Source organism: Protopterus annectens, chromosome 5.part0 (assembly GCF_019279795.1).
Source record: "Protopterus annectens isolate FY-2018-M chromosome 5.part0, PAN1.0, whole genome shotgun sequence".
NCBI classification, from domain to species: Eukaryota; Metazoa; Chordata; order Ceratodontiformes; family Protopteridae; genus Protopterus; species Protopterus annectens.
Genome location: NC_056735.1, coordinates 52,994,779 through 53,018,843, shown reverse-complemented (window position 1 = coordinate 53,018,843; position 24,065 = coordinate 52,994,779). Strand labels below are relative to the sequence as shown.

The 24,065-nt window shown below is 36.2% G+C and overlaps 1 long non-coding RNA gene across 1 annotated transcript in view; it reads left to right on the top strand.

Annotated features, from left to right (window-relative positions):
• Window positions 1–24,065, top strand: part of LOC122802484 — a 1,101,354-nt gene that overhangs the window by 791,534 nt on the left and 285,755 nt on the right. The gene's annotated exons all lie outside the window — the stretch shown is intronic.

Genomic DNA, 24,065 nt, shown 5'->3' with positions numbered 1-24,065 from the left:
ATAAAACCTACACATTCAACAGAATGTTTAAACAATGCACTCGTCTCCTTTCTCTTTTTAATGTCGTGGGTATGCTCATAGATTCTTTCTCTGAGAGTCCTCTCAGTCTTACCCACGTAAAAGGAGGGACATTTGGAACAAGTGGCCAAATACACCAACATCCTGCTTCGACAATTACCTTTGCAAAAGGCTATTTTACTTTTTAAACCATTATCCAATGTAATTTCCACAGGTTGATTGATATATGTACATTGCCTGCATCTACCACACTTTGTGGTACCTTCCTTTGTATCAATTTTGATATTTCCTGTTTCAAAAAATCTTTTAAAATTTGTTGCGGTCTTATATATAAAGGTTGGTTTTTTTCCAACTGTTTCATAAATCTCTTTATTGGTTTTGAAAATGGACCAATTATTTTTAATAATATTAGTGAAACAGTCTGAAAAGCCATTAAATTCTACCATTCAAGCACCCATATAATCCATAGATTTATCTAACTTTTTCTCCTTGGGAATAAACTTTTCACCTAGTAATGGTGTATATTTACTACCCCATCCCTGATATACTTCTTCCAAGATGTCACCAACGAATTGCATTGGATAACCCCTTTCCAAGAATTTTTTCATTAAAAAAGAAAATTCATTCTGTAAATCTTGGTATTGTGAGGTCATCCTTGCTATTCTAACAGCCTGACCCTTAATAATACTTTTCTTTTGGTGTAAGGGATGTTGGCTGTTGAATTGTAAGTAGCTGTTACACCATGTTTCTTTACGAAAAATATTAGATTTAAAACCACTGGCTGTTTTACTCAGGGTAATATCAAGATAGTTTATACTTTGGTGTTTAATTTCATGGGTAAAAGACAAGAAAGTGGTGGTTTGGTTTATGTAGGACATAAATTCTTTTAAATCATCTGGAGTGTCCTCCTCCCATAATAAAAAAATATCATCCAAAAATCTAAGATATATTTTTATATTTTTCATATATGGGCTAGTAAAAATGTATTCCTCCTCCCAACCAAGAAGAACCAAATTGGCATATATGGGGGCACATGCTGCCCCCATAGCCACCCCTGTAATCTGTTTATAATATTCCCCTTGAAATGTGATGAAATTATTGTCAAGGACTATTTCTGTCAGTTCTAATACCAATTTCTTGTTATCCAGGGTTGTATTGTAATATTTGTATACGCAATTCTCAAAATATTCAAAACCCTTAATTCTGGGTATACAAGTAAACAAATCTTTGACATCTATGGTCACAAATTTAACTGCCTTGGACCATAAATTGTCTGTGATTTTACCCAGAAATTCCCAAGAATCTTGCACCAAATGTGTCTGGGTCTTAACAATTTCTTTCAATTGATGGTCAATAAAAACCGCCAGGGGTTGGGTTTTGGATCTTTTCGCTGAAACTATGGGGCGGAAGGGAGGTTTGAAAATATTTTTATGTATCTTGGGTATTGCGAAAATTTGAGGTATATAGGGGTATGTTTGTTTCAAAAAGTTGTATGTTTCTTTCCCAATTCTAGTTTCAATAAAATATTCTTCCAACCAACTGTCTATTCTTTTATAAGCAATTTGAATTTCATTGTAAGACACAGTGGTGTAAGTTTTCTCATCCATCAGTAAGTCGGTTAAAGCGTTAATATAAGCTTCCTGGTGATAAATCACCATTCCACCACCTTTGTCCGGTTGCATGAACCTAAAATTTGTCTCTTTTCTTAAATTTTCCAGTAATATTGATTCATTTTCATTTAAATTCTTAATTTTATTCAACCTTTTTGACATTTCAAAAGTATCATAAATGTCACTAGTAACTATGGCCTCAAAAGTCCCAATGACCGGATGTAGTGGGGGGTTATAAATACTGCTTCTACTGAGGACTTCGAAATGATCTGAAGAATCTGTAAAGATGCATTTACAGGTTTCTTATGTTTGCATGTAATTTTCAAATTTAATTTTCGAAGAAATATTTTTAATTCTAATAATATATTGGCCAAATCACCATATGTTGTCCTCACAAACTTAAAACCCTTTGAAAATAACTCAAAGTGTTGTTTTTCCACTTTTAAATTGGTATAATTATGTATTTTGAAACCTCTATATACATGTGTAATACCATTTTCCTCTATATAAACTTCATCTATCTCCCTCTCCTCCCTCTGGTTCTCCATACAAAATCTGTCCCACCTAAATGTTCCTGTTGTCCTGAGTCCGAGGGATTTCGTTGTTTGTTTGCTAATCTTTCTGACCTGCGGGGCCCTAAAAAAGTTTCAGTTTCTTCATGAAATGAATCCAATTCATCCAAGTGACCATTTCTTGATTCAAACCTTTCCTGGAATTCAACCCTCTTATTTCTTCCTATGTCTTTATTAAACCCACTTTTAAACTTAGAAGTATAATTTCCCTGATTTTTCTTAGTTTTCTGGAATGGGGGGGGGGTAACTATTACCCTTCTTGTACTGTTCCCTATCTCTAATTAGTTTACCTTGTTTCCTTAAATAAACCTTCTCTATCTTAGCTTCAACTCTTTTTAAAATTTTAGTATATAAATCTTCATAGTCTTCAAACAATAAATCATTAACAATTTCATTCTGGTGTTCATTCACCTCATTAAAAAGTTTTTTTTAACTGTACTTCATTGTATTTAATCAACTTAAACATCAAAGTAAAACCACAATCATCAAAAAAAGTTTGTAAATCATTTAGAACATTTTCAGTGTAATAAATACCAAAAGGGTATTTGTAAAACCTGAGTCCCTGAGGGACTATTTTATATATCAAACATTGATGTAAATAATTATTATCAATTTGTAGACACTTGTATTTATACAATATTTTTTCAAAATAAAACAATTTATCTCTCAATGTCATTTCACGTTCTTTCACAACATTGTCTGAACATTCCCGTGCTTCTCCACTTTGAAAATTACCATTCAGTGTTTTGTCAAAGGTAAACACTTTATCTAAAATGTTCTTATAACTAGAAGTGCTTTGCTCGCCATCAACCAACTGACGTACTCTAACGGAATTAGATGCCGCACTTTGAGAAATGTGCGGATTAGCAAAAACAGTACCTTTTTGTTGTGGTATAGGCCTGGAAACACATTTGGTGTTTTTTCCTTCATTAAAATTATTTTCCACAGGGTTGCAATTAGTATGCGTACCGGTTTCCTCCCTTTCAAACGAGTGCCCGTGGTTTGGCGCCTCTACTCCTGCAGTCGTCTTCTTACCACCATAACTCCGGATGCCCGAGCGTGGAGATGACGTCACCGGCTGTGCTGGAAGATGACCAACGGTGCACATACTCGTTCTCGTCCTGGTGACCGGTTCCTCTTGCGAAAATAGTTCGATTAACTTGGTGAGATCTCCACACAATGTGGAGATCTCTTCTCTTAAACGAGTAACTTCTCTTTGAGTTTCAAGAAGATTTACACTTTCGTTAAACGGAATGTCCAGACCTACCATGGTAGAATCATTTAAAGTTTGTTCCATATTCCAGGCACAAACAAAACTTGTTCAAATGTAATTGTTTTAGAAAAAAACAAATTGGAACCGTTAAATGTCCGTATTGAATATTTGGTCTCTGGGCAACACACGGAAAATAAAAACCAATACACAACTGATATAGTACTCGACCAATAACAAATAAAAATTCCGTGTGACCAGACCACAATATTTTTAATCACAATATTAAAACAGTTACACAGATTTAGCGTTTTCATCTGCCGTATGCAGACTTCATCAGAATAATGAATATACGGTGCCTCTTGTTTTTATACAATTGTTTTAAAACAAATTAGATACTTAATTAATTATAAATTCATTGAACCTGGAGTTGGAATAGCAATTAACTAGTTAAAACAGCTTAATATGGCATTTCAAAGCAGTAGCTCAAGAATGAGGTTCTTCCTTATATGGTTATTTAGTTAGAGAACTGGAAATGCCTGATACATATGCATTATAAAGTGCTATGTGCCTATTCTTTTTATGTTCTTCTAATTTTAATATAAAATTGATGAAATAAAGTGGATGTTTTATACAATGCCTTTGATTTTATGTGTTATATGAACACCTGAGTTAAAAATGAACTGTGAAGGCTTATATTTTCAACATATAATAAAATATAACTTCTAAAACAATGTTTAAACTACATATGTTAAAAATGAACTGCGTAATTCAATGAAAACCTTGTATATTGTAGAAAGGTTTTCTGTTCATTCATGTTTACAATTGTTTTTGTGCAAGTTCAATATATATTATATATTAATAGATCTTATTTGCCAATGAATTGGTTTACAAAAATAAATATACATTTTTCCATATATAAATATATATTGCAATTATAAAAAATAAAAGCATGTATGTACTTATAATAATAATAAAAAAATATATATACAAACTTTTACTTATAAAATGACACTTTTACATAAAAGTACACAGGCCTTGAGAATGATTTCTTTGTTATATAATCTCAGTATGAGATATTAAATAACAAAAAAACTAAATCTACCCCTAAAAAATTTTTTTTATCTACCTATACTTTGTATGATATTACCCTACTTGTGTGTGAAGGTGCTGTTTATGTACATAAACAATGCCTCAACCTGTGTGTATCAACTATTGAATAACAAATATTTAAACCCTTGAAGCTTTGTCCATTAAAATAACAAATATTTAAACCCTTGAAGCTTTGTCTATTAAGATAGCTTTTATGTTGATGTATTCGTTGAGCCCAGGAGGGGTGTTGGATTTTAACCTTAGTTGCCATTTAATTTCCTTCTGAAGTAAAATATTCTTAACATCACCTCCCCTAGGGTCTATTTTAATAAGTTCCAAGTTATAAACTTTATCAATCATACCATTGCTAATCATCCAATAGAAAAAGGCTAGCTAATGCAGTGCATTATTCAAGTCTTTTACTAAATATCTAATGAAAATATGTCACAGTTTAATTATAGGTTCATTATTTTTTTATGACATTTTGCTGAGAATGAGAACATTTTATTCTACCATGTGATCATGTGATTTAGAAAGAATGCTGCCTCAGGCACAGGAAATGAAATATAATAATGTATGGAATATTTACTTCTATCATGTGGTATGGTAGAAAGAATGCTGCCTCAGGAACATGAAGTAATAACACAATAACATGCTTTCTTCCATTATTCTACCCATAGTACTGTGGCACGTGCACTAATCTTCTGAATACACATGCAGTTTCATTTTAACCCTTTACAATCCCCCATTTGATGCTGAGAAAGCATCACATGCATGTCAAATAATATATTGTCATACATCACCTCAAAACTTTTGAAAACGAAATCCTCATCTTCGCTTTCAGTTTTACTTTCATTAACTTTATCCATAAATGATATTTTTTTGAAATCATAAGATCATAGGAGATTACTAGGCTAATGGCCCTGGGGAGCTTATAAGCCTAGCCAAGAGTTTATCCCTAAAAAAGAAATCTCAGTTAGCACCTGTTGCCCCTGTCAATGAGGGACACAGGTGGAACCCCTGGGACAAATTTGTGATTTCCCATCCACTCATCAAGATTGGCCTTGAAGAGGGTCACTGACATAATTTGGTTAACGTGTATGGGGAGGCTATTCCAGAGATGGGGCAGCCTCTGGGAGACAAACCGGCCTCTCCAGCAGGTTTTGTTAATGTCGCATATTAGATTTAGATCTTCTGATCAGGTAATGCACGAGGAGTTAGACTTACGGATATGGAGCATCTCTAGTAGAGCAGTGTCTGAAATTGCCTTGTAGGTGAGACAGTGAGGGGTTCCTATCAGCAGACTGAAGATGCATGTTCTCGAATGCATCTTGGTCGAACTGACAAAACCGAAACTGCAAAATGTCGAAGCGGCATGTAAGCGAATTCTTTCCTTGGGAAAGAATTTGCTAGGCCGCTTCAGTTGTAGTGTGGTTTCAGAGTTGGTATATTTAAGTGGGGGGGCACAGCCCCCCCCCACTTAATCTCATGTTTTTTTTTTTGTTTTTTTTTTTTTTTTTTTTTTGGAACAGCGATTTCGCTGTTCTGACAGTTTGGTTTTGTAAGCTTTCGCTTACATGTGGTTGATTAATTACCGTTCGCTTACCTAAGCGTTCGGTGATCTAATATAGACCCGACAGTGAGACATAGTTTACCTCTGACCAATCTGTACGATACCGAGTAGAGTGATAGTGATTTGAGCCTGTCCACATAGGACAGGTATTGGAGGCAATAGATTCTCTTTGTCAGGTATTTCTTTGGCCTTTCCAGTTTGCGTAGGTGTTTGGAGAGGTACATACCAAATGGGGCATTGCATTCAATTATTGGCCTAATGGAGGAGGAGTACAGAGAGGTAATAACCTCCTTTTTTCTGGATGCAATTCCTTTACTTATGAGATGAACCAAGTAAAAAGCTTTTCTGACCATTGCCTCTACGTGATGGTTAAATGTGAGATTGTTTTCAACCTGGAATACCAAGTCTCTCACCACAGGTTGTCCGCTTAGGGGGTTGTTGTTGATTTGGCAATCAGTATGGCCCATGTTTTTGCTGGATGGTATGATAATACATTTTTTTGCATTTAACTTAAGGCCATGATTTTGGCAGCAGTCATTTGTGGCTGTGAATCCCTCTTTTAGTATGCTAACATCATTTGGGGAGTCAACATCAGCACCCAACTTACAGTTGTCTGCAGACTTCGTCAGCCATAGGATTTTTGTCTTTGCCTGGACCTCTGAGAAGTAGATGCCAGACAGTAGGGATCCAAGGACAGATCCCTGGGGAACACCACTAGTGACAGGTCTGCTGCTGGAGGTGGAGGTACCTGTTTTGACCTTGTGGATCCTATCAGTGAGCCAGTTGGCCACCCACCTGATGAGATAGGGATTTATGCCAAGTTATCCTAGCTTTTCGATGATCCCTAAGTGGGGAATTGAGTCAAAGTCTTTGGCTGTGTCAAGGTAAGCTGCATGTACCTACTTTGCCTCATCCAGTACCTTGATAACAGTTTCAAAAAAGTCAACCAGGTTCAACAGGCAAGATCTGCCCTTGATGAATCTGAACTGGGTGGGGTCAAGTGCTTGGAGATTGCCTTTGTCCTTGTTTATGAGGTCCATAATAATATGCTCCATGGCCTTACAGATCACACTTGTCAAGCTAATGAGGCAATAGTTTCCAGGGTCAGTAGTGGCACCACCTTTGTGCAAAGGGATGCCAATGGCAGTTCTCCACTCTGCTGGAATGTAGCCTGTATTTAGGCTATGTTTGAATAGGGAGCTCAATGGTAAGGCTAGCTCTTGCTGGAGATGATGCACAATACAACCTGGGATACTATCAGGTCCCATGGAAGGTGTGGCCTTTACCTTGGACAGGGATGTCAAATGAGCCTTTGGGGAGGGACGGGGGGTGAAGTTTGCACTGAACCAATCTCCAAGCAGGTTGGTTAAATCAACATTATCAGTGTAAGTGGTACCATTATGAACTAATTCCAAACAAACCTGGCCTTTGCCATGGAGGTTCCTGATGTAACCAAAGCAGGCTTTGTGGTTAGCCTTTGTTTTGGAGGCTAGTTTTGATTCATAATCAGCTTTGGAAGTTTTCACTAGTGACCTAATTTGCTTGTTGAGGCTAAGGACGGAGTTTTTTCAACTGGGAATTTGTGCCTTTTTACCTTTGGATAACAATTTCTTTCTTTTGTTTTAAAGCTTGTTGATAGATGATGTCCACAAGATAGATTTGTGTCTCCTTGAGGAGGAAGTTTTAGTTCTGTTAGGTATGGCTGATTCCATGCAGTTGTACAGGTGCTTGTATACTGCACTGGTGTACTGTTCAGCATATTTGTCTGCATCCTCTGAGGGGAGCAGTGGTGTGAAGCTACTGATACCCTCCTTTACTTACTATGGGGTGGTACAGTGGTTGCCCATGTTGGTGAGAACCAGGTCTAGAATGTTATCTCCCCTTGTGGGGCAATGAGGCAAGCTATTCTAGTGTGTTAGAACTGATGAAGTCAAGGAATTCTTGGGTGAGTGCATTAGAGCAAGAATAGCTCATGCATTCTATGGTGGGGTAGTTGAAGTCACCAAGGAACATGGTGTTATGGGGTACCTTGATGGAGCTAAGTAGGTCCAAGGAGGAGGAGTGGGCATCCTGAGTCATGGAAGGGGGGTCTTTAGCTGGCTATAACTTGGATGGGTGTCTTGCTAATTGTCAGCTGCACCTGGAGTAGTTCTCTTGCATCATGCTGGCAAACCAGTCTGGAAGTGCGCTTGTCTTTAATGAAAATAGAAACTTCACCACTATTAGTTTTCCTGACCTTATTTTGGGGTCAGAATGTGTGGAATGAAGTATAACCTGGTAAGGCAGGAGTGCTCTCTGCAGTCTTGAACCAAGTTTCTGCGACTGCCCAGATGTTAGCATCTTCCAGTGTGAAGACAGCCTCCAGTGAGTGCATTTTCAGGTTATGGCTCCTAGTGTTACAGCAGCATGACCTTCAATTTGCTTTTTGACAGATCTTTTATGTTGGAAGATTTGTCTTTGGGACATTACCTAGAAAAGACACAATTGGGAAGGCAAGAGCCTTGGCCAGAATCCTGAATCCCAGGGGTGACAAGTGGAGGCTGTCTCTGGCAAAGCATTGAGGCCGGTGAACCATGTCACCCCAGGCAGACAGATACTGGATGACCTTTGAATAACACCAGAAACTAAGCCAATTGTTGAAATCAATTATTTTTTATTGGTATTGTGTTATCATTCTTGGTGAAGATAGGATGCTGCTTAGGGCTAGGGTCATACCTGCCTGGGACACATACTCTGAGAGCTCAATCATGTCTCTCTTCATATAGTCCAGGCAGGTAAGTATCAAGTCATTCACACCAACATGAACAATGACAGACTCATACTTGTACCTATTGTGGAGAGACTTAAGTACGTATGTGATGTGGCAGATTCTGGCACGACAGACAACTGACCATGATATTTTTCTTGTCAAGCCTGCTGTGGAGGACACCAGTATGTCTCACAACTGAATCACCGATGACTAGTATGTTTGGTTTATTGTTGTGACTTATGGGCTGTGTGAGTTTATTGTTATGCCTTATGGACTGTGGTTGTGAGAGACTGGTGTATTGTCTTATGTCTGTGATGTGTTTGATGTTGTGTGTAGAATGTTTGTGAGTGTGTTTTGGAGGTTTCTGCTGGTAAGATAAGTTTTTATTGTGGACCTCTGTGTAGGTGTGTGTGTGTGTGTGTGTGTGTGTGTTGTGCTTGGTGATGTGATATGGGTGGTGTGGTGTTTGTGATGACAATCTCCTCTTTGTCAGGAGTACTGACTGTGGCATGAGAGAGCATGGATACCAGGTTACTGATATAGATGCATGTCTTACAAGTAAAATAATTATGTGCTAGGAGAAGAGGGTTGTCAGTGAACATGAGGTAGTTGCTACACTGTCTCAGTATGCCCATTGTTGTTAAATATGCCAAATAATTCATTTGAAACAGCAGGAAATGCATTTGCTGATACAGCAGCAAAATAGGCTGCTTTATTAAATCTTGTTCAGGCTTCTTTCTTTCAGTCTCTTCAAGTTGAGTGTCTACCTGTAACTTTATAGGAAGTATTATCTTTTCAAACCCAAGCTGACAACTCTGAAAGGATAAGATGGATCTGTCTCATATCACCTACTTAGAGGTGATATCTGCCTGACTTACAAAGCCATGTCTGTCCCAGCTCTGTTAGAAATGCTAGATCTAAAGAAATCCCAATCCCTCCGCACCACATGCTCCAGAGACCTCAACCTCATTACACAATCAACAGAACATGCTGGAAGGACAGGTTCATAACCCAGAGACTGCCCATGCTAAGGAATAGACTTCCCATACTTGTCAAGCAGAGCACCTCACTGGCCCTCTTCAAGAGAAATCTTGATGAGTGGATGGGAAATAGAAAATTCACCCCAGGGATCACTTCAGTGGCTTTACTCAACAGATGCACTGGGAACTAAGGTTGGCTGGCATGATGCCAAGGTAATCCTATGGGCTAGGCTTGTAAAGGCTCCAGGGCCATTAGCCTAGTACACACCTACGAACCTGTGAACCTATGGCTGCATTCATTCCCCAGACTCACTTTGGTGCCATCCGGATAGAAGGTAAGTAACAACAGCTATTTCCCTTGGGAGAAGCAAAGCTTTTAAGAGTTCAGTTATAAACACTGCATTTTTGATTTTGGCACCTGCAGATGTCAAGAAAGTCCTTTCTCTCCATAATGTACCAAAATCATGCACTAAGCCACAGGCACACTTCAAGTTACTATATGCAGTATCAGTCTTTCCCTGTGCTAATTTGTAAACCTCTGTTAGTGCTACTAGCTCAGCTATTTGGGCTGCAAAGATTTCCTTAGAATTGTCCATTCAATAATACTTGGTTAATACTGCAAACTGCAAATGCAGCTGCCAGTTGGCCATCTTTATTTCTGATGCATGATCCATCGATGAACAAAATTCAATTCAGGGTTTTGCAGAAGAGTGTCCTGAAGATCAGGTCTAGGAGGAAGCACATTGTTAACAATAAAAACACAATTATGAGGTTCACCCTCATTAGCAATAGGTATAAGTGAAGCTGGATTTAAAGTATTGCATCTAATAATTTCCAGAGAGGGATTATTGAGTAGAGCTAGTTCATATTTTGAAAGCCTTGAGGTAGAAAGATATTGAGTTTTAGTCCTTAACAACAAAGCATTAACAATATGTGAACCTGCAACAAAAGTATCATGACCTAACGTAAGTGCTGCTGCCATGTCTACTAATTGAACAGTTGCAGCTACTGAACTCTTGCACGTAGAAAGTACGGCTGCCACTGGATCAAGATTTGTACTGTAATAAGCAACTGGTCTAAAGCCATCATTTCTGTTCTGCACTAATAATCCTAATTCTATCGTATTACTTCTGCAGCAGAAAAGAAATACAACTTTTGACTAATCTGCTAATCCTAATGCTTGAGGATTTAAAAGAAGTGATTTCAACCGAGCAAAAGCTTGTTCGTGGCATGGCTGCCATGGAAGGGGTTCTGGTGTATCCTTTTTTTAATAGTTTTAGTAGGGGTTTAATTGTCTCAGCATAAGTAAATGCAAAGAGATATTGAATATCAGGATATATTGTGATAAAAAAGAAAGCTGAAGAATATCTATAACTGAAATGGTGGTAGCAGAAGGTGGTATTGAGCTAAGGATAGTTTCTGGGTTAGGTACTACAGGAAAAACAGGCATAACAACTGCATTCACCGCTCTAAGGTCTTAGTCAAATCTATGTGTCCTTACCTTGTTTCTGCACAGATATAGTAGGTATATTATATTGGCGTCTGGTAGGAATAATTATGCTTTGTTGTAGTAATGCTGAAATAACTGGCCCAATTCCTGCCTCTGCACCTGCAGAAAGAGGATACTGTGCTACCATGGGCAAAGATTCATGAGGCTTTAAAGTTATTTATACTGGCGTAGCATGTTTAATAAGTCCTACCTTATTCTCATGACTTGCCCACAACTATGAAGGAACTGTATTCAGTAATTTTAAATCTCATAGCTGTACTAGTTCTTTGTTAGCAAGGCAAGAGAAAAGCATATCTTTGTCTAGAATTTCTGCAACAGAACACATTTGCATTATCGGAGACTTATTGGGAACATGTATATATATCCCATCTGGTATGCAGTATATTATACATTGCAACTTGCAAAGAAGATCCCTTCCTAAAAGACTAAGAGATGCAGAGGTCCCAATGAGAAATTCATGTTGGTCTGTCAGAGGTCCTAACTGAATAGTGAATGAAACTGTCTCAGGGTAGTCTAAAGAGACTCCTGACTCCTTGTATTGAGTTATGGGGATAAATGAAGATTCTTTGCTGCAGAAGTGTTAACACTGATCTAGTAGCTCCAGTATCTATTAGAAAATGAACATTACTGTCTTGGATTTTAAGGTTACCAGATGGTCTTTTCTGCTGTTCAGGTATAAAAGGAAACAGCTGTGATTCCTGTTCATGACCATCCTATTTATTTTGTTGCCAGGTTGCTGGTTGCCAAGGAGTGTTCCATGCAGGAGATTGTTGACTCACATTTCAGTGGATATTTTGCTGACCTTGTGATGGTAGCTGATTATCAAATATACTGTGAGATGGTGTTGCAGCATTTATTGGTTGCATGAAAGGACATTTGCCTTTCCAGTGACTGTTTTGGCTGCAATTAAAACATGGGTTCATTCCTTGACCTCATGGGTTCTGGTTATCCTGAGAATATGATCCTTGATTTTGAGATAATCTAAATCAATTACATCTTCCTTTTCCTCCACTACCCCCCCTGTTTTTAGTAAACTGTTGAAGCTGTAGATGCAACAGTTTTTTTCTGTTGCTCTTCTTGCCGCTCTCGTTTTTCACAAATATGAGTAAATGCTAATTAACAAGTTCACAAAGTCCTAATCTTGGCTAAGTCAAGCAAACCTTTTTTTCAATGGGTCTTATGGGGGGGGGCAATAAGCCATTTACAAAAGCAGCTGAGAGACCACTTGCTGCCGGACCTTTGGTAGGTTTTGTACAACCTGAGAAAGCTTCAAAGGCATCTGTCATGAGCCGTAAAAACAATTAAATTGATTCATCTTCTCTCTGACTGACTGCTTTTATTTGGGACCAATAAGGTACTGGGGGTCATACTGCAGTAATGGCTTGCAATAAACAAGACTTAGCTGCTTGAAAGGCCTCTGTGTCTGTATGTTGGTGGATGGTATCTGGTATATTGGCATGATCCAAATATGTTTAAATAAATCTGGTGGAATAGATGTATCCATTACTACTCTAAAATCCTCCAAGGTAGGATTTTGCAGCTGAACATGTCCCTTCAAAATTCTAGCATATTTTTATGGATTTGTTCTGACTGAGGGGAAAGAATCCAAAATCATCTGAAAATCTACTGCAGACCATGGGCAAACTACATTTATAGTAGTAGGAACTGCTTTATACCTACAGATGTGCTGGGTTTGGGACTTGTTGTAGAGGATATAAATGAATGGCTAGGGCATATATACTATTTCCCTCTTCTTCTGAGGATGAAAGAGAATTATCTTTAAATTTATCAGGACCAAAATAACCATCCCCGTCTATAATTATCAGAAATTGAGTAATACACTTCCATGATCATAACATTTGCAGTCCAGGAAGAGGAGAAAGTACCTCCTTTTATGTTGCCTTGTGATGCTAATAAACATCTGACGTGTCTTTGATTGAGTATGATCTAAAATGGAATTAGTAGAAGAAGTCTTAGGTTGGCTAGGGGATGGAGGTGATTGAGGCGGATGAGTCGTTTGGTGAGTGGAAGTGGATGATCCAAAAGATTGCCTTCTTTGAGAAGTTGGTAAGACAGTGACTTCTGAGGTGGTAGAAGAAAAAGTAGAATCTTATTGGTCAGAGGAAGATAGTGGTGCATTATAAGGTGGTGGTGGTGCAGTCTTCAGATGACTTGCTGCTTCTAAGTTGTAATTTCCATAATCACATTGTCCCTGACAATTGGAATGTTTTAGATGATAAATTGTCCTGTTAGCTGCTTGTAACTGTGTTTTAAGTTTAGTAATGTTATGTTTTTAAACTACAAACTATAGAATCTTTCTCACTATCTTAAGATTCTATCTGCCATACATTAAAAGCTGACCAGCAGCCCACAAGAATTTTTATTACCTTTTTCTCTAAGTCTTTGCTGTAAGTTTAACAAAATATTTTTATCAAAAGAACCTACAAGTGGAAAAGTTAATTTACCATAATTTTTAGTGAGCTCATGCCATTTATCTAAATAAAGACAGCTATCTTTGTTACAATTCTGAAACATACGTCTCACCGGAGTACCATGCTCCAGTTCTTTTAAAGTACTCACACTTGCTCCCATTGTAAAAACATCATACAGTGTAAAATATGCCTTCTCTCATACTCATTGCAAAAGAAATTTTAAATGTTACAATCCCCGCTCTCATACTCGTAAAAGAGGATTACAATGTTACAATCCCCGCTCTCATACTCATTGTAAAAGAGAATTACAATGTTACAATCCCCGCTCTCATACTCATTGTAAAAGAGAATTACAATGTTACAATCCCCGCTCTCATACTCGTTGTAAAAGAGGATTACAATGTTACAATCCCCGCTCTCATACTCATTGTAAAAGAGACTTACAATGTTAAAATCCCCTCTCTCATACCACACTCATACACAATTCCACTAACCTCAAGGCCTGCCAAGACTGAAAGTTGTAAAAAAGAGGTGCAGTTGTGGACTGATGCTGCAGAAAATACACTAGAAAGAAAACTGTCAAAGGGCCTAGTAAAAGTGGTTTTCTACAGAAGCAGCCCCAGGCAGTTCAAGAAATCTGAGTCTTAACAGCACCATCTGTTAAGGTCTAAACTACAAACAAACAAAACTTCAGTGCTTGGCAGGTTTAAAATAATTTATTAAATAAAATAATCACAAGTGTGGGAGAGTATACCTTTTAAAAATAAGTCTCTCCAATAAAAGAATCCGTAATCTTTTATAGGAAAGCTTCAACAAAGTTATAAACATTATCAGTCATGCCATTGCTAATCATCCAGTAGAAAAAGGCTAGCTAATGCAGTTATAACACAGTTCATTATTCAAGTCTTTTACTAAATATCTAATGAAAATACGTCACAGTTTAATTATAGGTTCATTATTTTCTTGTTCTTATTTATAACATTTTACTGAATATGAGAATATTTTCTTCTGCCATGTGATCATGTGATTTAGAAAGAATGCTGTCTCAGACACAGAAAACAAAATACAACATTGCATGAAAAATGTTTTCAATCATGTGGTATAGTAGAAATAATGCTGCCTCAGGAACAAGACGTAATACAATAATTTGGATTCTTCCATGTTTCTAATCATAGTACTGTGGCACATACACTAACCTTCTGAATACACATGCAATTTCATTTTAACCCTTTACAATAGTCTTGCTAGAAATACAGATCTGGAAAACAAACTAGATATTTATAACATTAGGGTGACTGCAAAATATCCCAAATAACACCCAAAACCCAAGGTAAAGAGATCCCACAGACACACCATTTAGCCAAAACTAGAATCTTCCCTACAGATATGTATCTATATGTGTATCTACACATATACACATGATTGCAATGTACTATTTTAAATGCACAGTTTATCAACAGATTTTATTGCTTTCAATTTTTGTTGAATTTCTTGTTGAATGCTGAAGATTTCAAAGATCAGATTGTTGATTGTTATTGTGGAATGTGAGTTGTTTTGGCCAAGAGGAGTTTTGTTCTAGCAATGAAGCTTTCAGATATACTGAAAGCTTTGACATGAGGATTGGGAGTGTGTGTGTACATATATGAGATTCTGTGGTCTAGGCTTAGAATAAGGTATGAGTAAGGTGCAAGTTTTATGGCTTTTTGTGTGCCATGGTATGTAAGTGTGTGTGTGTGTGTGTGTGTGTGTGTGTGTGTGTGTGTGTGTGTGTGTGTGTGTGTGTGTGCGTGCGTGCGTGCGTGTGTGTGTGTTTGTACTGTTAAGGAAAGGGTTTTTGGTAAGGTAATGTGTAGAGTTGGAGATGGGGAAGATGACAGGCTTAAGGTTGGCAGACGTGTAAGGATGGAAAAAGCCCAGCTACAGGGCACAGACTACTTTGCATACCCTATGCTTAACAGTGAAAACATAGTTCACAGGTTATTCCTCATAAGTCTTACTTACTGCTAACTTGCATTAGGTGCTTGCTGTTAAGTATAGGTAGCTCACAAATAACAGGTTATATCAGTTAGATAAATCAATTTACTTATCTAAATTACTGCTTTTCTCCCCGGGCCTCTGCTGAAAATGGGTTCTTCTGGCCCAGTGGACTACCCCGGTAATCAAATGCAATAGATAAATAAATAAATACTGAGTATTAAAGTATAACAGGAGAAAAGCAGCTGTGCATTTCAGGAGTAAACATTATTTTACATATGCAAATCCCATGTTTACAATTTAGCTGCTGTCTGTTTGAAAGACCCTCTGAAACTGCATTCTTCGTTCAAAGATGAGGCTTCTAAGCGTTTCTTCAAATATTATTAAACAAAACATCATGACATTCAATTTATCAAACGTAGATCATGCAAAACTTGTTTTTGACAATATAAGTTACTTTGGTTAAATCACTATACTGAAATCCATTTTTGCTTCCAGAATAGATATTCCTCAAAAGTGGAGTCTTGCTATTTGTTACCAGATAGGTATACAACTGTTACAACATCAAAAATAAAAAGATGGTTGTACCCTGTCATAGCAGGTACAGGTGATGAAGAGCCAAAAAGTGAGAGTCGCATTCTCTTTACTTTCTCCTACTTCTCCAAGTGTGTGCAATGTCAGGGTTGCTATCTATCTCTCTCTCTGTCTATCTATCTATCTATCTATCTATCTATCTATCTATCTATCTATCTCTATCTATCTGTATTCTGAGAGTTTCTCCTACTTTAGGGGGTACAGGGGGCTTGTCCCCTTACAAAAAATGTTTTCTGTATTTTGCAACCTTGAGAGTGTCATTGTTTTGATTAGTGATCTCTCAAGGTTTTAGTTGTTTTGGGTTTGAATATGCATGAGATGCAATTATTCAAAGAAGATCCCCTGATTTTTTTTAATTTAATATTATGAGAAAAGATATCTGGAATTTAAATACAAAAAACATTTAAAGCTTTTTAAGACATGCTATCATCTCTCTTTGCTACCTATCTGCTCCATTATACCGATCTATGCATCTATCTTATCAATCCATCTATCTATCTCTTTCTTCACTTTGTAACTGAGTGTATTCCCCTTCAGTAATTGTACAAGCAACAGGAAATACGCACAAAAATGTATAGGTGGTGCTTTGTTGCTAAAGCCTTTTCATTTCACCCTTAAGCATAAAACTAGCACAAACTTCAAGAATGCAGGGGTATTTTTTATGGTCCCGCAATCCATCCTGTTCAAAAATAGGGGTTCTATGCTAAGAGAGGTGGTCATCGTGCATAATCATAATTTTCATGTGTAAATGCTGTCTATTGAATAGAAGTTTTACATACGTGTCTCACATTCTGCTTCTCCTCTGTACATCACAACCTTCGCCCTACAACTTTCTGCTTTCATTCTTTTGTTCCACTAAAACATCCTTAAGCCCTCTATTGTAGAATACCTCCTGAAATAAATATTGACATTACAGGTTTACATTTCTGACCGTATAAGCTGTTAATATTCATGCAATGTTATTAGAACCTAAAATACTGACATGCTAACCTAGTTTGGTAACTAAAACATAGTACCTTTGTATAAGTTCATATTTGTTACTTTTACAATCCTACACTGCACTGTATATTAATTTGTTGAAACTAAATATTCCAAAGACTTTTTTTTTCTGATGCCATTATATTGTAAACAACTGTTCATGTGGAGCTGTTCTCGCCAGGCCTCCACTGAAAATGGACTCATCTCAGCCCAGTGGACCTTCCTGATAAACAAATGCAAATAAATAAATTCATTTATATATATATCTATGCATATATGCTTGTGTGTATGTATATCTATATCTATCTATCTATATATATATATATATATATATATATATATATATATGTGTGGATTCACTTCATAATCTCGAAATACTGAAACATCGAATTTCAGTATCTCGAAACTATGAAACCGAAACTACAAAACCCTGAGCCCAAAACCGTGAAATTCAAAACACGGAACAAACAGCATACACTACACCATACATACACCACAACACCCACATCACAACATAAACAAACAAAAACTGCACACATACACAACTCATACACATACAAGCAGGGGGCAGAGCCTCCCTGCCCCCACACCCCCTACTTATATATATATACTAACTCTGAGATCGCACAAACAGGAAACAAAAGCAAACTCACACACGCACATTCTCGAATCCCTCACACACACATCAAACATATCAGCACACTCAAATACACTCTAACCCCCACTGAAATCCCTTACAAAACACTCACTTACCTGACAAAACACCTAGATTCACACATGGCACCATGCACCATAAACACACAATCCCAGACATCACGTAGCGTAAGGCCATAACCGCGAATTCAAGATATTCGAATTTCACGATTATGAACTTTCGCTATTTTAAACATTCAGATTTATAGTCTCGAGATACTGAAATTCAAAATTTCAGTATTTTGAGATTATAAACGGCTCCCATATATACATATATATATATACACACACACACACACACACACACACACACACACACACACACACACACACACACACACATATATATATATATATTATATATATATATACATACAGACACACACACACACACACACACACACACACACACACACACACACACACACACACACACACACACACACACACACACACACCATATATTCAATTCAATGATTCAAAGAAATGTGTTTAAAGCTGTGAACCTATGATGGCCAATTAAAGGGGTGCTTAATTTAGATCATGTTACATATAAAGCATTTTTGAACTATAAGTTTAATAAAGATTTGAATATGAGCAAACTTATTTGCACACATAATATCTACAGATAAAGTGTTCAATAATTTAACAGCCCTAAAATGGAAAAACAAAAACTTCAGTCTTGAATTAACTCTAGGTAAATAATGTAGTAAGTTGTTATTCCTAGTATTTAAACTATGATTGATAAAACCAATGCTAAATATTGCAGAAAACATGCCATAAAACCAATGGCAAACATTGCAGGCAATATTTCATCCATAGACTGTTTATACACCAAGATTAAATCAGCTCGTAACAGATTCACATCCGACTATATGTTTGATATATTTCTTTGAATACACTCAAGCTTAGCCATCTGTGAGATCCCCACACATAAAAGAGCCGCATTATTACATCATGGTACAAATACTTAAAAAAAAAAACTTTACTATAACAGCCCTGTCACTAAATGTAATGGCCCTAAAATATTATTTTTATAATCCAAAATATTCTTAACAACATAGTTTATATGAGAATAGAAAAAAACAGATGAATAATTGATTACACCTCAGTCCTTAATTTTTTTAACTGAGAAGCACGTAGAGTTATCCGAAGCACTAGATATCTATTACTAGTAGTACCAAAATAAGCAATAGTGCATTTATTATTATTATTATTATTATTATTATTATTATTATTAAATGTCATGACCTTTTGTTGTACCCATATACTTAACCCATCAAAACAGGTTTGCCAAAACTAATGATCTGTTGTATTTGTTATAGTACCTCCAACCTTTAAAACTTTGGCAAATTTACTAAAACATGTTTGTTTAGATGTCAGACAATCACTCGTAAGAAGCCCATTCAACAGAGGTTCTAAAACCAAGCCATGAGGAACATCACATTTAATGGATGCATATTTTGGGAATTTGTTCTTAATATTAACTCTAATTTTCTGACCTACCAACCAAGTTACAACCCATCTCTTTACAAACATATTCATGTCAATCCTACCCAGTATGTCAATAAAGACAGTGTGTAGAAATGAATCAAAGGCCATTGCCAAATCCAAATAAATCAAATCTGTAACTAGGCCTTCATCCAACACATTAATTGTGCATTCATAAAAATTAACAAAATTATATAATTGTGCATTCATAAAAATTAACAAAATTATATCATATTATATTAAATAGCTATATCATCCAGGCATGAATCCTTGTTGAAACTAAACATATGCTTAAACAATAATCTCAGTGCTCTCTCAATACACTTCCCCAGCATACACATTAAACTAATTGATCTGTGGTCACCAACAGACCAACCATGGCATTTTATGCAGCAATAACCACCTTCCAAATTTTTGGAGCAAAACCTTGAATTAAAGTTTTCTGAGACAAATACAGTAAAACAAGGGTACAACTATCACTTATTCCTTTCAAAAAGTAACAATTCATTCCATCTGGCCCAGCTGCTGAGTTCATTTTAATACAATCTAAAGATAATTTAATGTGTTCTTCCTTTTGTGGGGTTCAATTATATGCCTGCTACATTTGGTGGAAAATCGGAGTCAATGACATTTACAGAAGGTCTACCAAAAAAAAAAAAAAAATCAACAAATAAATTAGCCAAGATCTTGGGGTCAGTCCTCAGAACTACCTCTTAATACCAAGCTTGAGGCTTCAACCAAGCCATTGCCTCATAAGTGTTTTAAAAAAAAAACTTTTTTGTTATCCAATACACTACTAACCAACTTTATTTCATAGGCATATATATTCACTAACTAATCTTAAAAAATATTTTTGTTAAGGGCAGCTGCGGTGGTGCAGTGGTTAGCATTGCTGCCTCACAGCAAGAGGTTCTCTGGTTTGATCCTCGGCTGGGGTGTCTTCTGTGCAGAGTCTGCATGTCCTCCCTGTGGTCGCGTGGGTTTCCTCTGGGTGTTCCGGTTTCCTCCCACATCCCAAAGACATGCTGTAGGTGGATTGGACACTCTAAATTGGTCCTAGGTGTGTGTGTGTGTGCATGTGTGTGCCTGCTGTGGAAGGTTGGGCGCCGGGCTGGCAACTCGACACCGTAAAACTCCACTGCCAATCATGAGCGGACAGGTGATCCGCTATGGCGACCCCTAACTGGGAAAAAGCCGAAAGAAGAAGAAGAATAAACAGACTGTTTATCACAATTTGATAAGCCCTATAATACCTACACATTTTTTCTTTTATTTTTTTTGTAATTGTTTCAAGTTTTCTACTCCACCTGTGAGATGTAAAATATTTCCTGCAAGAAGGACATGTTGGGACAAAATGTTCAATCAAACTGTTTATATTACTCTAAAAAATAACTCAGCTTTCAGGTATAGTTCTGTCATTCATCATAAAATCCCAGTTCCATTGTAAGATTTCAGTATTAGTAGCTGTAAAGTCTGATCACTTTTCTTTTCACCTGCATCCTTTCATTAACTATAGGTAAATTAAACTTCATAATTTAAAAAAATGACACAAAATGGTGTGAATTTCCTAGCTCTGGAGCTATACAATGATATTTAGAGTTTAATTTGTTAGAGAGCGGTACTACATCCTGTACCTGACTTCCCCTAGAATTCAAGTTATAATCTCAGAGTGCCCCCATGGGGTACTCTCATTTAACACCTTATTTTCCAGTTTACTAGACACTTAGGGGATTGGCCAGTTAATACTGGGGTCATTTAGGTCACCAGCAATTATAACGTAGTTCTTCTCAAAACTATTTATTGATGCAACAGAACACTGAGTTCATTAGGTAAATTTGGTGAACAACAGAAAAGAGCCAAATTCTTGCCTCTGCCATCACTAGTCAACTTCACAGACATGAACTCTAATTTATCATTATTAGAAACTAATACAGAAGAACCTTTTTGACATGTCATTAAAAGGACAGGCAGGAAAGAGTTCACAACACACTATATCACTGTCAACTGTCAAAATTAAAAAGTATTTAACCATAGATTAAACTAAGTACTGCTTTAAAATCTTTGTAAAGCTAAAAAGCACTTAATATTAATGACATCATTCAAGCCAGGTGGCTCATCTGCTTTTAGCCTGATTTGCCAAATCTATGGTTAAACACTTTTTAATTTTTGTCTTACAGTAGACATTATATTGTATAACTAAAGTTTGTCTGTCTGCTTTTTTATATACAAACATACAAATGTCCATTTAATTTAATTTTTTAAAAAAAGTTTTCTTACAAAATGATGAAAATCTATTGGTCAATTTGTGATGACATGTGATCAATTTTATGATATAAAAAACATGTTCTTTAGTAAGGGTGCATTTCTGATGAAGTTCTTGTGATTAAAGAATGAAAACGTTAAAGTAGCAGGTTTGCAGTCTGTTTTTTCGTTGGCAGTGGTGGACTCTATTTAGTTATTTGGTTTCGAGTATATATATATATATATATATATATATATATATATATATATAGATATAGATATATATATATATATATATATATATATATATATATATATATATATATATATAATATACATACATATATATATATATATATATATATATATATATATATATATATTTGAGACAAAGTTGAACAAAACCAGAAAACCATACGAAAATACCACTGGCAATGGCAAAAGCAAAAGGACGAACAGCTCAAACTGATTTTAACATTTTCGTTCTTTTAATAAAATTGAACTTCTTCAGAAATGCACCCAAAAGCTTGTACTTAGCTTAAATACAAGTTCAAAAAAATCACATGTTGTGAATGACCAATAAATTACATTTTCATAATTGCCAAATCCAAATACAAGTAAATATTCAATAAATAAATCCATAGTGTAATGAATACTGTCATAAAAATTAAAATAAATTATACCTATACTAAATCTTAATATACCAATACATGTATTTAAAATTTTTGTACTAGTAAAAAACATTTGATGTTGATCATATCATTTAAACCTGGTGGCTGGTCAGCCTTTGACCTAATTTGCCAAATGGCTTCTCTACATTCTAAATGTGTCTTAAAATCACCACTGAATAAAGTGTCGTTAACCCTTTCCAAGACAAAAAAAGTAAACTTTTTAAACAAGGGACAAACAATTGAATACTTAGCTAATGCATTTGACATGTCTTTCTTTTTTATAGCTAAATTATGTTCATATATCCATTTGTTTAAAGCACATGTGGTCTTCCCAATGTAAAAATGTTCACAAGAAATGCACTGTGCCATGTATACCATATTAGTTGTTTTACAAGTGTAACACCCAGTGGCTTTAATGTCCTTGTTTTGATGTTTCAAAAAAAATACTTGATGTTCCACTGACAAATCTACACTATTTACATGTTGTACAAGGAAAGGTTCTAAGAATGGAATCACTGACTCCGAAAGAACTTTTAACACCCTTTTCAAGAATCATCTTAATGTTGGTCACTTTCTTGTATGTAAAGGTGGGACGATTACCAATTATGTTGGCCAATTCATAATTCTCCATCACTATTTTCCAGTTGTTAAGGACTATATCTTTAATAGTGTCCATTTCATTTGTAATAGGTAATGGAAAAGACAAGTAATACTTGTTCTCCATTTTAACCTTTGTCTCTATAACTGTAATGTTGTTGTGATGTGTAATTTTTAAAATTGGACTTGCTTTATTCCCTCTCAAGTTGAACACCTCACTGACAATGCAGTCTAACCAACCAGTTGTATAACCTCTGTCAAGAAAAAATTGTTTCAACTTAATACTCTCCTGCGAAAAAATGTCATCTTCACTAGTTAAACGACTCAGTCGTATAAATTGACCTTTAACTACACCCCGTTTCATGTGTCTAGGGTGTAGACTGTCATGATGTAAATACTGATTCACAAATGTCGATTTCCTAAAAATACTACTGTGAAACCTGTGATCTTGAAAATTAATAGACAGGTGCAGGTCCAAGAAATTTATAGTATTACCAAACTCTCCTAATGGTCATTCACAACATGTGATTTTTTTTGAACTTGTATTTAAGCTAAGTACAAGCTTTTGGGTGCATTTCTGAAGAAGTTCAATTTTATTAAAAGAACGAAAATGTTAAAATCAGTTTGAGCTGTTCGTCCTTTTGCTTTTGCCATTGCCAGTGGTATTTTCATATGATATATATATATATATCTCACCGCATATGCGCGCATACACACACACACACACACACACACACACACACACACACACAACATTATTATTTTTTGGGAAGGAATCTGAGTTTGAACTACACTTTATTGAGTATCTTAACCAAACCACCACCTTTTTGAAGTTTAGTGCCACATGGGGTAAAAATGACATTTGTTACTTAAATGTCCATCTTTCTAAGGACATTGCGAGGAAAAGATTTGTAAGCCAAATTTACAGAAAACCTACTTTTTCGAACTGTTGCTTGCACTTTGATAGCTGCCATCCATTACATCAGAAGAAAGGCATGGTAAAGGCTCAGTTTGTTCACATTACCAAGATGACTTCTGAGGATGACACTTTTTTAAGGGAAGCTAACACACTTTCTGAAA